At 43.0% G+C, this 13,996-nt stretch overlaps 1 protein-coding gene across 2 annotated transcripts in view; it reads left to right on the top strand.

The window, feature by feature from the left end:
* The first annotated feature begins 1,963 nt into the window (after nt 1–1,963).
* Nucleotides 1,964–13,996, top strand: part of NAV3 (neuron navigator 3) — a 512,854-nt gene continuing 500,821 nt past the window's right edge. Inside the window, exon 1 of one of the 2 annotated variants that reach the window (XM_077178804.1) lies at nt 1,964–2,101. The gene's annotated coding sequence lies outside the window, so the exon portion shown is untranslated. Of the gene's footprint in view, nt 2,102–2,529; nt 2,801–13,996 lie in introns of those variants that run through there. The other variant, XM_077178805.1, reaches the window with a different exon arrangement.

Genomic DNA, 13,996 nt, shown 5'->3' with positions numbered 1-13,996 from the left:
CTGAAAGAAATAACCTCCAGGTTATCCACTCCAGGGACTGTCATTTCTGAAAGATGTCGGTCACCCGGGATCTTCGGTCATATATTTGTAATTCTAATTTTAAGATACTCAGCCACTCTCTTGTCTCACAGCTTTAAGAAAAGGCAGCCTCAGATGTCCCAGTATGTTTTATGGTGTAAAGTATGGTCAAAATCTATCCTTATTTATTTTCAGAGATATTTCAAGTGATGGTGGTATTTTGGTAGGAATATTTCAAGTTATGATGGTATTTGGCAAACTGGATTCCTGGACAATGCGGCTGTCAATTCTTGCCTTTGGTCAGCCCTTTCTTATTTCTTAACACTAAGCCTAGTTCTCATTAGGCTGTATATTTTATGCCTCTTGCTTTCTTAAATAGAAATGACTAGCTGAAATGTCAGGCATTATTCGTAATGGGGAAATACTACACAGCTCAGTAGGAGGGGTTTTTTATTTCTTTTATTTATTTTTTACTCCTCCACCCAAACATCCCTCGGGTAGCTAATTCCCTCACCTCATGAGGTGGTTTCAGCTGCAGCTGTGCTGACCAGCACTGATGAATATTGGTGCAAAATAAAGAGCTGCAAGGGTTGACTGGCTGATAGACTGGAAAATGAAGGTTTTTTGAAGACCCACAGGTATCATGGGAACCATTAACGGCAAGCTATCTTCCCTAAACCTATGACTTGCAAAGTGCTCTTACTCTGGAATGAATAAATGCACATTTTTACTCCAGAAGTGGCTCCTTTTCTTCATAGGTGTTTAAGGCAATCATCTGAAAACTATTTTTTCCCCACTTTTTCCCTTTCTTGGGAGCTGAAGCACATATAGTGTTAGACTGCAACAAGAGAGCAAAGATGGGGTTTTCCCTGTGTTCTGCAGGCAGCCATTTTTCAGAGCTGGAATAACTTAGAAGCCTCATTCCCCATCAGCAGAAACTTGTGGAATATATTCTTTAGGGGTGAAAACCCATGCTTTGGGTGGTAGTTCCTGAATCAGCTGCAGCACCTGATGCTGCTGGAGCAGAGAGAGGGCTTGTGGTGGAAAAGGGCTCACACGGGAGTGGGGCAGAGCAGAGCAGCATGTGAGGTGTGAAGGTGGGGACAGATAGGGCAGAGTGAACTGGTGGCAAGGGCTGCTAAGCTCTGTCCACCCAGTCAGGCCAAAGTCTGCATGGGCAGTGGCAGCTCTTGGCACAGCTCTCTCCACAGGTGGCCTTCAAACGGATCCAGCCTCCAGGCTGGCCAGGGTGTCCTGCAGGCCAAACTCTCACTTCTCAGAACAGGCAGGCTTGACAAGCGCTTCTGTTTATGAATAAGGGACACAGGCAGGATGATTTGTGTCAGAACTGTTTGTTGTATTTTTTGAGTCTTTTAGTTGCAATATAAAAATTGTGATTTCCGGGCTGGGGTGGTTAGGAAGTTTTCAACCCTTCCTCATGCATTTTATACACTTTTTTTCCCTCCTGTCTGCCCTCACTGCTCACATTACAAAAGCTCTCAGAGGCTGGGGCTGCTTCTTACCCGTGTCTGTGCAAAGCGCTCGTTGCAACTGAGCTCTGTTGAGGCCTTTGGATCCTGCTGTTACGCCTATAATAATTCACAACGCCCAGGGCTACGCACAGCAAACGCGCCGCTCCTTCATCGCCGTGTCCCTGCGGATGCCGTATCTCGGCGCACCCGCGGGAAACTTTTGGTTACGAAGGCACACCCAGCCGGCCCCGGGCGGCGGGGGCAGCGGCGCCCGGAGAGCACGGCCCCTTTAAATTCCAGCTGTGCGGCGGGGGGCAGCACCGCTGGCGGCGCGGCGCGGGGCTGGGGCCGGGGCCGGTGCGCGGCGGCGGAGAGCAGCGCGCAGCCCTGCGCCCGGGGAGGCAGCGGCTCCGGCGCCGCGGTGCCTCGCGGAGGCGGAGAGGATGAGGATGGCTTCTGGCTTTTTTTTTTGCCTCCTCGCGACGATTTCCATAGTAACCTGATCGAGCGGTGCAATTTCGGAAACTGGGGTGGCTTTATTATCATTTTTTTCCTCCCCGTTTTTTTCCCCCGCTTCATCCCACCGCTCCCCGAGGAGTGCCGGCCGACAGGTAAGGTGCCCCGACCCCGCGGGGGTGTTTCCGCGCCGCCGAACTTCCCAGGGCGCCAGCGGCCAGGCGCGGGGTCCTGCCCGCGGGGCTCCGCCGTGCGCGGCCGTGGGCAGCAGCAGCAGCAGCAGCAGGGGCCGGGGCCGCAGCCCGGCCGGCTGCCGGGGGCGCACGTCGGGGCGGGGTGCCGCGGTACCGGGGAGCCCGGCGGGGGGTTACCCCCCGAGGAGACCGCCGAGCTCTTTTTACCCTCTTTGTTTGCTTGCTCCCAGAGAGGGTTTTATTCTTCCCTTTGTTTCTCCCTCCTTTTCTTCTTCCCCCCCCCACCCGCCCGCCCCTTCATCGCTCCCCTGCCTGGTTTGCTTCCTTGATCATCTTTCCTTCCTCCTCCCTTTTGTGAGGGTGAGAAATCGCACGCACTTCACCCTAAAATCTGCGGCGAGCGAGGACACAGCCGGCCGGCTGCCCGCTCCCGGCGCGGCCGGTACCTGCCGCATCCCCCTCGTCCCCTAGCCCGGGCCGTGCCCCCCGCCCGGAGCGCCCCGCAGCCTCTGGAGCCCTCCACTGGGGCGGGCAGGGGACCGCCCTCGCCCGTCGCGTCGGAGAGGAGAGGGGCAGAGCAGCCCAAAGCATCCCCCAAGCCGGGTGTCACGGTCTGGGTCCCCGAGAGGGAGAAAGCACATCGTGGAAACCTGTGAGCAGGTTAGTCTAGAAGCTTCTCCCTCCATGACCTGCTCCTTGTCCACCTGCCTGTGCCCGTCCGAAGAACTTGGGGATGGGGGACACATCTTGCCACTGCGTCGGCGTTGGGTTGGCAAGGGTGCTGATGGCCCCGTGGGTCCTGAGCCAGCCAGCCCTGCTCCACTGCCTTCTCATGCAGCCGTACATTTTCTCCCCTTCCTGGGTGGGCAGCACGGGGAAGGCCCCAGCTGGTTTGGGTTAGGTGCTGGGGACTCTGTCCAATTGTGATCATGCTTGGTTGGTAGTGCCATGGCTCTTGCCGGGTGGTAGTTGTTCACCAAGCAGGTCTCCGGTAAAACTTACTGTTGCTTGCCATCTTCCCTAGTTCTCTGGGTTTCATCCTGAAATGGTGTTTTTGATTGTGACTACATTATATTTTTTGAGGGGGGGTGAGTTGGGGTGGGTGGGAAGAGGGGAGTGTTTGTCAATTTTTACATCATTTTGCACTGAGCACAATGAATAGATTAGTCTGCTCAAGGCTTTTTGTTTCTGTCATAAGTGATCAATAGTCATCTGCTGGTAAGATGATCTTATTACAGAAAAAGCCAAAGTGCACGCTGAGAACAGCTGAAATACAAGGTCAATAACTCTTGGGTTATCAACAGTAAACCTGCTTTGCATATTTGAAGGTGACGTATTTCTTTCAAAGTAAAGGCAACTTCAAGCCTTTGATGAGCTTTATTTTCTGTGCAAAACAGTCAACATAGAAAACAAGCCTTGCTTCGGAGTAGTCTACTCATCCTTAAACATCCCCAGACCTCATTTAATCTTTCTCTTTAGTGAAGGTGGACGGGAATTGCAGTCCCCTTAGGTGAGAAGAGTTTTTGTAGCCCCCGATACAAAGGTTGGTTTGTTCCTAGTGCCCAGCAACTGCTACAGGCTTTCCAGACACAAAAGAAAGGCGTAGTCTGTGGCCTGAAGATCGTGCATGCTAAAAAGGCAGTCAGCTGGAGGGTATCACAGATCAACAACCAGCTCCGCCGCCGCCGCCTGGTAACTGGCTTCACTCCGGGAGATGTGACAGCGGAGTGACACAGGGCAGCGGTGCCCAGGGGCCGCTGGTGGCTCAGGGAGGACTGCCATAACCTTCGGGTCAAGCCTGGGCTATGAGGAGCCGGGGCTGCGAGAGAGGGAGCCTGGACAGGAGGAAGCACGGGGGGCAGGTGAGGCAACCCTTGCAGAGAAGGCATTGGATTACAGCACCCAAGCAGGGGAATGGAATAGGAAAAGGGAGCAGGGCAGATAATCGGCAGGGGAAGAGGTTATGCGGGGACTCAGAGCCTAACATAAAAAGCTGGAAGTAATGAGTTTAATCTACGAAATCTAGTTCTTAAATTGTATGCGCTTGCCAATTAGCTAACCATTCTGCAACTCAGAATGGAATTCAGATTGTATCTTGGTAAATGTATTGACTCTGAAGTGCTGCAAGGAGAAAAATCATTCTTTCCTCTTTCCCCTACTGTGGGCTTTAAATATGAAAAAAAAAATCAGATCTGAGAATTGAGGAACCTTTTAATATACTTACTTTCCTGAGTTCACATGCTATCTAGCCTAGACTACCACAGTTAAAATCAAAAACTCCTATGGTAATATGACTTCAGGAAGCCAAATTCAGAACAGTTGAAGGGCTTTTTACCAGTGAATATTGCCATGCATTGTGAGGAGGGGTCACCATCAGTCACAGAATGGATTAAAGTACAGGAGATGTGAGGCTGTTACCTTGCAGGGAGAAAAGCACTTACAGTATATTGAGGGAACCCATGGCCCTCTTGGGGTCCTCTAATGAACACTTAAACATTACATGTGTATAAAAAAGAGTTGCAGCATAACCTTTATTCTCCTGTAATAGGGAATGTGTTCATGTATGTATTACTTTGTGTGTGTCATAACAGCTTTCAAAATGGCTGAATGATATTGATTCAACTAAAAATACTATGAGAGAATAGCTGAAATTAGTTTGAATTTCAGTTTGAGAGAATTGTAAAAATAATGTCAGTTTTACATCACTGGACAGCTAGCTGCAGTAATTCATAGGAACTAACAGAAGCCTTCATAAAGCTATTGTTTTATCCAGCTTTTACTGGTATGGACTTAGGAAAAGTAGGCATGAGTCAATGCCAGAAATTGCCACCAAGACCAGCACCCTGAGCAAGAATATTTACAGCTGTGTTTCAGAGTCTGGGAATGTTTGCTTTAGATGGCTGGCAGTGCTGTGATTTATACTGCAGAGGATCAAAAATTCATTATGTTTGATTGGTAACACAGGGATGTAATAATACAGAGTTTCTCTTTTTCTTGGAGAAATGTTATCTAATTTGTGCTAAATTTTACATTTATGCTCCACATTGAGATGGATCAGAGGTGTATGGCTGGGAGATGTGTAGCTGGGTTTTTTAGCAGGGAATCTGACTTGCACTGATGCGTATGCATTTTTCTGTACTAATCTCCTTGTGGTATTGCCTGCACGTGCTGATGAAATAATCTGCCTGAGAGCTGTTAGAATTTGTATGTAAGGAGCTGGTTTGTTTATATGTAGATCAGTTATTACTGCAAAGATAAATGCATGCATGGAAAATTGTTATCACAGATGGATGCTGGCTTCTGAAAACTGGGCCTCTTTAAGATAAACTTCATGTATCTTGTCAGAGAAATAAGCAAGATGGGGGCAAAACCACTACTGAGTTTTTTATTACGTTCTGCTTATGCCAATCAGTATAATACACATTGCAAGGACCTAATACTATGCTTGCCATGAAAAGACTTGGGATTTTGTCAGTGTCAAATGAGACCCACATTCTCACTGTCTGCCTGACAACCGTTATAAGAAATACCATGGTAAAATTTCCTTGCAGAAAGACTTTGTAAAATATGTAATTTGTATTGGTAATTGCTGTATGTTTTGCTTGTGCTCTAGTGTTTCTTTTCTGCTCTTGAAAATGACTGCATACAAATAACACCTCGTAGTTGGTTTTTTTTTCCACTTCTGTATCTATATTTAGAATTGTATCTATTTAATTGAGAGACAAATGTTCATCTGTTAGCCCAAAAAAGACAGATAGGAAACTGGGAATGTGAGATGTCTACTCTTCTCAACTGGACATTAGCAGACCAGGGTTCAGCTTTGAGTCCCATCTCTTAGCATTCCCAAGGCTCACCAGTCCTTGTTCCTGCTTTTAGCCCTCTGGATTTGGACTACCTCAAGGCATCACAGAAACCCTGTGCAGGACAGAAGCATTTAAAAAGTCAGTCCTTCTTCTGACAGAGCTTCTTGGTCCTCACTAGCTTCTTGGAACACTGCTTCACATGGTTGTCTGCATGCAAATCAGGTGTCCTCTGGGGACAGTGTTGGATGGTGCAAGCACTAATGCGCCCTTCTGTGCAAGTGTATCAGGAAACTGTATGCAAAAAAGGCTTTTCCCAGGGATTTGTCTGAAACGGAGCCAATGGATCTTGAGATCCTCTGAGGCTTGGCTGTTAATTTTTGTGGGTGGAGATGGTCAGGTCTCTCAGGAACGGGCTGGTGAATGTCACTTTCTGCAATGACTGGTTCACAGTGTTTTAAGTGGAGTCTGCAGAACAAGTCAGGCTCGTGGCTCCACAGAGCAAATGTGTTCCACATCCAGACACGTACATCAGGAGATGTATTTCAAATGAGACAGCAGTGTCCTTCTAGACTAATTCCAGCAGACAGAAAGGAAATGTGAGCAAGAAAAATAAGGTCACACCATTATGTTAGTGATGACTTTCGATCTCTGGTGACTTTCCATCTCTGAACTTAATTTAAACAATAATAATTGCATTCTGTTACACCACAATGCAGTCATGACTGTTTGGTTTACTTGTACTGCAGCAGTAGGTGCTAAGCTCTAATTTGAAACAGAGGTGGTCCCAGTTGATTCTTAGAGGGTAGCCCACTGATGATACCTTTTAGATGGAACCAATGCAAATAATTGAGAAGTAACTGAAAGTTGGTGAAGTAATAGTGTTAATAAAGCAAGTTAATATTTATACCAAACCAGAAAAATATTTACATAAAGTTAAAAAAAGCCTAAGCACTATTAAAAATTGTAAGAGAGAATGCTTGACTGTGAGCTGACAGAAATAGTAGCAATTGTTGTTTCCCAAGATTTTAATCAATCTCTGTCAGTATCAAATAGAAAACATGACATTTTTTTGTTATTTGGAACCATGCTCCTAGAGAAATAAAATGTGATCCTGGAGTCCTTTTAAGTGGGATGTCCTGCAGTGTACTAAATAATTTGATTTAGAGGGAAAATATATCAAATATGTTTACATGTCATAAAAAAGGAGACATTTTTCATATTAGATTTATTACATATAAATATATATCTTCTACATATCTTCTTTGTGGAAAATGTGCTGCTTCTCTCTGTTACTGACATTTTCATTAAGAAGATGATAGATGCTACTTGAAACAAAATATTTGGCTGAAGAGAAGCAGAATCATTGTTTTAGGTTTGGGAAGAAATATCTTCCATAAGGAAGATGCTAAAATCTGTTAATGAAGCATTAATTAAGTTTACAGTTACAAATATGAAATTATGGTGCAATTACCTTTTTCAGGAGTCATTGTTGTATTAAGGGTTCTGTTTTGTTTATATTTGTCTTTTTTCACTGTAATGTCAATTAACTCTTACAGGGAAATGTTACTTTTCTTCAAATGTGTGTAACATCTAACTTTTTCTGGCCAATTTTTTCATTTCCACCTTGTTTTTAAATAGATATCCATGTCTTTCTTTGTGTTAAAAAGAAAGCCAATCCTAGGTAATATGGCAACTTGGAAGAGCATGTCAAAACCAAAATTGTTTATTTGTTCACTATGAACAATTCTGTTTACTGCAGATGAATGGGTTTTATGGTAAAACTCCAGCTGGACTATAAAACTTTCATCTGTGGACTATGTCCTAATGTGTTGTTATTAAGCTTTAAAAATCAATAAAGCAGGATGGAAGTACATTAAATTGGCAAAAGTTAAAATAATGTTGAGGAACTGGCAGTTAAAAATTGTTGATGGAACAGCTGATGAATTTGCAGAAGAGCCTAAGATGATAAGGGTTGTTACAATCTATTTAAAACCATTGTGAATTCATGCAGTATTGCTCTTCTGGAGGCAGCAAATCCACATATCCTTACAGAAAGTCTTGACTCACAACAAAGCTGATTAGTCATCCAAGACACCAAAATAGTTAAAGCAAGAGTCAATATGTCTTGGAATAAACACTGGAGAATTGATGCAGTTATTTGAAGGCATTTCAGCATGCATAAGGCACCGAGTTATCCTATAAACTATTAGGCAGTATGGAACTCCAGTAAAATCACAATTATTTAATTCTAAGCTTTAGCTGCTATCATACATTTTGGGGCATTACTTCTTTAAGATATATGAGTGAAAACTGAGAAATATAATTTTGAAGAATGTAAGAAAGGGGTAACTAACTGCATGTAGGAATTGACTCAGTAAAAGTGAAAGCAAGTGAAATATGTCATCCCTGCACTGATGCACACACCAGTTTTAGGGAAAAAACTTAGCAGTTATTTAGTCTGAAGCAGTAATAAATGAACTAGGCTGTTACTTTAGAGGGTCTGGGAGGAATTTGTTTATCTTCTGTGGCTAGAAAACACTGTTTATGTAACCTGTTGTCCTTTCTCTTGAGTATCAAAGCAGTCCAGTGGTTCTGTGTCACCATGATGCAGAGGTAATCAAAGCAAACCTTCAGAGACTGTCACAACATTGTCATTATTTTGGCAGAGCATTGGAGATAATTTCAACAAAGAGGCAAAGAAGCTCTGCATTGATAAGTAGGTTTCAATCTGGAGAGCTGGGTAAAAATAAACAGTCCCAAGTGGTCCAATACCAGTTTAAAACCACCCTGCTGAGACTTTTATTGTTAGTAGAATACAGTGCCCAGATCATGAATTACTTCTAAATAAAAGCAATGTCCGTTTAGCTTTTTTCTCCCTCCCTGTATCCAACACTAACACTCCTACAATCTGTGCTAAGGCACATGGAGGAGAAGGCAGTGACTGGAGACAGCCAGCATGGCTTCACCAAGGGCAAGTCCTGCCTGACCAACTGAGGAGCCTTCTGTGAATGGAGTGACCGCATCTGTGGACAGAAGGGCTACAGGTGGCATTTATATGGACTTCTGTAAAGGCTTTGATGCAGTCACCCAAAACATCCTACTCCTTAAATTGAAGAGAAATGGATGTGATGAATTGTCTGTGAGGTGGATGAGGAATTGGTTGGATGTCACACCCAGAGGACGGTGGTCAGCAGCTCAGTATCCCAATGGAGGTCAGTGACAGGGGCTGTCCCCAAGGGGTCTGCACTGGGACCAGCACAGGTTAATATCTCCATCAGTGACATCGGCTGTGGCACTGAGTGCATCCTCAGCAGCTTTGCAGAGAACACCAAGCTGAGTGGTGCAGTTGAGGGATTGAATGCTCTCCAGAGGGATTGGAGCTGGAGAAATCAGCCAATGTGCACTTCATAAGGTTCAACAAGGCCAAGGTGCTGCACCTGAGTTGGGCAACCCGCAGTAAAAGCTGAGGGATTGAGAGCAGCCCTGCTGAGAAGGAATCGGGGATGCTAGCAGATGAAAAGCTGGATGCAACTGGAAAGCCAGTTGTATTCTGGGCTGCAACAAACACAGCATGGCCAGCAGGTTGAGGGAGGGGCTTCTGCCCCTCTACTCTGCCATAGTCCCTCATGGTACCACATGGACTGCTGCATCCACCTCTGGAGTCCCCAGCATAAGAAGGACATAGCCCTGTTGGAGGGGCCCACAGGAGGGCCATGAGGTGATCAGAGGGATGGAGCACCTCATGTATGAAAACAGACTGAGAAAGCTGGGGCTGTCAGCCTGGAAAAGGCTCCACAGACACCTTATTGTGGCTTTTCAGTACCGTAAGTGTACCTTACAAGATGGAAACCGACTTTCTAGCAGGGCTTGTGTGAAAGGACAAAGGGTAATGGCTTTAAACTAAAAGAGTAGATTTAGATTGGACATAAGGATGACATTTTTTACAAGGGTGGTAGGCACTGGAACAGGTTGCTCACAAGGGTGGTAGATTTCCCATTGCTAGAAAGTGCTCAGGACATTTTGAACTGAAAGACATTTTAGTTAGTTTTTAATAACTAGCTAAAAGGAGTTGAAAGAAAGGACTTCTATAAGAAGTTACTGTAAATGTAGTACAAGGACTGTACATGCTCATACATGTAAGCAGTTTCTCACCCTGTGTTATTAATAAACAGATAAAGACAAAATGACAGTCTGCATCACTCAGCTAGGTTTGTCTGGTAAATGGGAAAGTGTTATGGAAGTCTTGCATGTGATAGTGGCACTAAAAAAGATGCAAGTGAGCATTTGAGCCTAGTGTTGACACACTATTAGTTTGGATGACAGTGTACTACTAACATTTAAATCCACACTTTCTGTAGTACCTTTTAAATGATGCTTGTGTCCTTGTGATTATTTTGTTATCTGTAGCTGCTCATTTTTATGGAGTCAGTTTTTAAACACTGATTTTTACCCTGAGTCAGTTTTGACTAAAGCTCTGCAATTTGTTTTTTAAAGGTCTACTACATTAGAAACAAAACATAAATTTCCTTATTTACAATAAGTTGACTGTAAGATAATTTTATGTGATCTCATCCATAGAAGAATCAATTCTTGCTACATTCTAGCCCATGTCCTTGCTATTCATTTTGTATGCCTTGATAGAAAATAAAACCTTTGATTTATATTTTCATTTGGGGGGAATTGACAAATATCTTAGTTGTAAGAGAACTTTGTGGGTCTACACCAAATACTGTATCTTTTTCTTGCATAGCATATTGCAAATAGTTTGAGTTATGGGTAAAAACCAAAGCTCCTTAAGTTATCTTTTGGATGCAAAATAACCAATTTGGGGACAACTGGCTGATTATCTTGAAAGCACTATCATATTCTGGGGTATTTCCTTGGTTTATTTCTTAATGTAATTTTTTTATTTATTATTTGTGATCTGCCATAGAAAGGTAGGCTACCATACTGGTTAAACACACTGAATAACTGATGGCTTAAATGTTGAACGGCAAAGTAGTTAACAGCTTTCAATCTGTGTAAAGTAAAATCAGTTTCCCTAGTTATTAAGGATCATTGCAAGAATTTGCTAGCATCAACAACATGATTAAAGACCAGATTAACATCAGGTGTGAGTCCATGAAATTCCCAAGTGTAAAAATTTACAAGCACTTTTTAAAGCATATAGAATGATGTAGCTAAAGGCTCTTGTTGGCAATCTGCTCCGCCCTAGTTTACTCATCCTCTGCTCATGCTGATGAAAACTTCAGTGCAGTAACTTCATGGCACATAATTCAATGATGTTAAAATAGGATAATTTATTCCCTTCTCTCTCACATTTTATTTCTTTCTATTAAATAAATTTCAGGCTTGGAAGTAACAAGGGAGTTGAGTTCGTGACCTGCATATAGCTGAGATTTACCTGCAGATTGTTGCCAGTCCCATCACATGCTCCTTCCATTTTCAAACTGCTGTTCTCTCTACTAATATCACATTAGTTTTTCATGCAAAGATTTTTTAGGCTCCGAGTTCCAATATTTTTCATTTTATGATGATCAGTCAATGCGTGCAAGTCAAATCCTGATTTATTCCAGCCATTAGGTGGCAGAGATTCTTGGGTATTTGAACTGTGAGCACTACATTTGCCAGAAGCAGATGCTTCTGATGTTCCAACATGCATATTTTGTGATCTTTACTCAGTCAGAGCCACAGAACTGGTATGTCCTTCCTTGAAGAATGAGAGGGGTGAGCAGAGTTTCTCTCAGGAGGGAGACAGAGGTGGCCTCAGGAGGTTCAACACACTGTCCCTTACAGATAGAGTGATCCTAGATTAAAGTAACAATGGCCTCAGCATCATCTCTTAGCTCAGTTTCTTTCTTTTGTAGGATGTGGACTACCTGGCAGTTTCTCTGTAGCCCCAGTAGGAGAGTTACACATGACAGAACACTAAATGAAGCTTGGTGTTAGGTTCCTCCCTGCTGCTTCCTTGTTGCACAGGCACACAGGATTTCCAGTGTGTACCACCAGCTACTGCATAGGCTAATGTTAGCCTAAGGTTAACTCAGTTATTAAAATGCATATGCACTGCTGATAAAGTCAGCACTATAAATCCTCACATTAATTTTCTGAAAATGTGTGACACATTTTGAGAAGAAAAATGGAAAAACTAAAAAATGCATTTTCAGAAGCAGTGAGTAATGGAAAGTTAAAGAGGGCCCAAGATGTTTGTTTCTGTTTCTCTTTTAAGCCCACTTCCCCAAATTGCTGAATAACAGTGTGTTTGAAAAAATATGAGTGCTCCTTCCTAGCTGTACATGTGTGTATTAGCTCCTGTGTGTACCCATGCTATTTTGGGGGCAGAGAGGACAGAACCAGTTCTGAGGTGCTTGAGGCATAATCCTCCTTCTCCCCAGCCCTCTCATCCATGTCTCCTGCGAGATGAAATGACCGATAGTGTTAAGTGACCTGTGCTACCACTTTCCACTTTGAGATCCTGAAATAGATTTTCCGTGTGTCTGATGTGAAAATCCTGACAATGCCCTACAACCTTTTGCCTGAAGCATGCAGGAGAGCAAATAGCAGATATGAAGTTTCAGGCAGAAGAAATCTGTCTGCAAAGCACCGGAACATGCAACTTTCCACATGGCATAAAAATGGCCTCCCCGACAGATTTCTGGAGTTGGCCAAAGTAATCATAAAATGTACACCCTGCTGCACATGTGGAGGGCTTTCCCATCCAGGGCAACATGAGTAACTCCACAACAGAAGAGTATTTAGCAACAAGGTTAACAGCCTCAATATAATGCAATACAATAAGGCCAGAAGTTTTAAGGAGACTTGCTTCGGACTTACATATCACAGACTTATCTCTGGTTTTGAATATGAGTTGTCATCTGAGAGTATTCACCAGGAAGCTTGTCTGGATATAATCAGAGGTCAGATCTTTTTTTTATCCACCTGCTAAAATCAAAGATGTTCAGCACAAGTTGCTACTCTTGAAGAGCAGTTATAAATTTATCTATTTCTTTAATTCAGCAAAGCACGTGTTCAGTAGAGTGGAATTAAACCTAATGAGGAACCTGCAAGCTCAGTCTGTCCAACCAGCCTTGATGTGCCAGAGGGCAGAGATTCTCCTGACTGAGATGTACAGGTGTTTAAATCTCACTGCTGGGGATTTTTTCCTAATTTCTAACATAATCACTTAATGGAGTTTGAGAAATATTTTCTGAGTAAACACAGTAGCCTTTGTTTTCACTGCTGAAAGGACGACTTGGGAAAAATCTTGGTTCAGTAAATACAAGTAATGATGTTAGAAATTTGCTTAGTATCATGAAGACAGTTTAGGGAGAATTAAAAAAACATCAGTGCTAGAAATGAAAAAGATGTATTTTACCAATAGGTTCATTCTACCTTTTGGGAAAGAACAGAAGAAAAAATATCTAAGTTATCTTTTTACCCTTTTGGTACCTTTCCTTATTGATATGGAAATGCTTTTGAAATTTTTCAAATACTGCTTTATATTTTCTAGAAAAGTGGAGAACATATAGGAACAATGTCTGCTTTCCTCTCTTTTCTTTTTTTTTTCCAGTGAATATGATAGAACACATATTCAGAGAGGGATTATTTTGTCCTGGTTCCATCCCAGCCCAATATATTTTTTTTTACTGAAGATTTCTGGCAGCCCTTGAGATAGCAATTTTAATTAATGGCCCAATTATTAAGAATATACCCACTCAGAGAAGCATTCTAAACAGCACAATTGTAAAGGTTAATTGTTCAGATATAATTAGAGCCATACTCTATCCTGAAAAGTGCTTGTGAATTTCTACAGTCACATTATTTAAATCATTTAAATCTATCTTGGATTAATGCCATTATCTCTAAAATCAAAATCTCCTCCATAGACCTTGGTTATCCTCTTTCTTATGATATTTTTGTTGTGTTATGATGTCAGTGTCTTCAAGGTAATAGTGAAACTGGTCTTCTAATCTTTAAACAAACAAACAAACAAACAAAAAAACCCAGGCAAACCCTTTAGAGGAGAAATGAAACAGTATCTTCTCTCTAGTGG

The sequence above is a fragment of the Agelaius phoeniceus genome, chromosome 5 (assembly GCF_051311805.1).
Source record: "Agelaius phoeniceus isolate bAgePho1 chromosome 5, bAgePho1.hap1, whole genome shotgun sequence".
Taxonomy (NCBI): domain Eukaryota; kingdom Metazoa; phylum Chordata; class Aves; order Passeriformes; family Icteridae; genus Agelaius; species Agelaius phoeniceus.
This window is presented reverse-complemented; position numbering and strand designations above follow the sequence as displayed.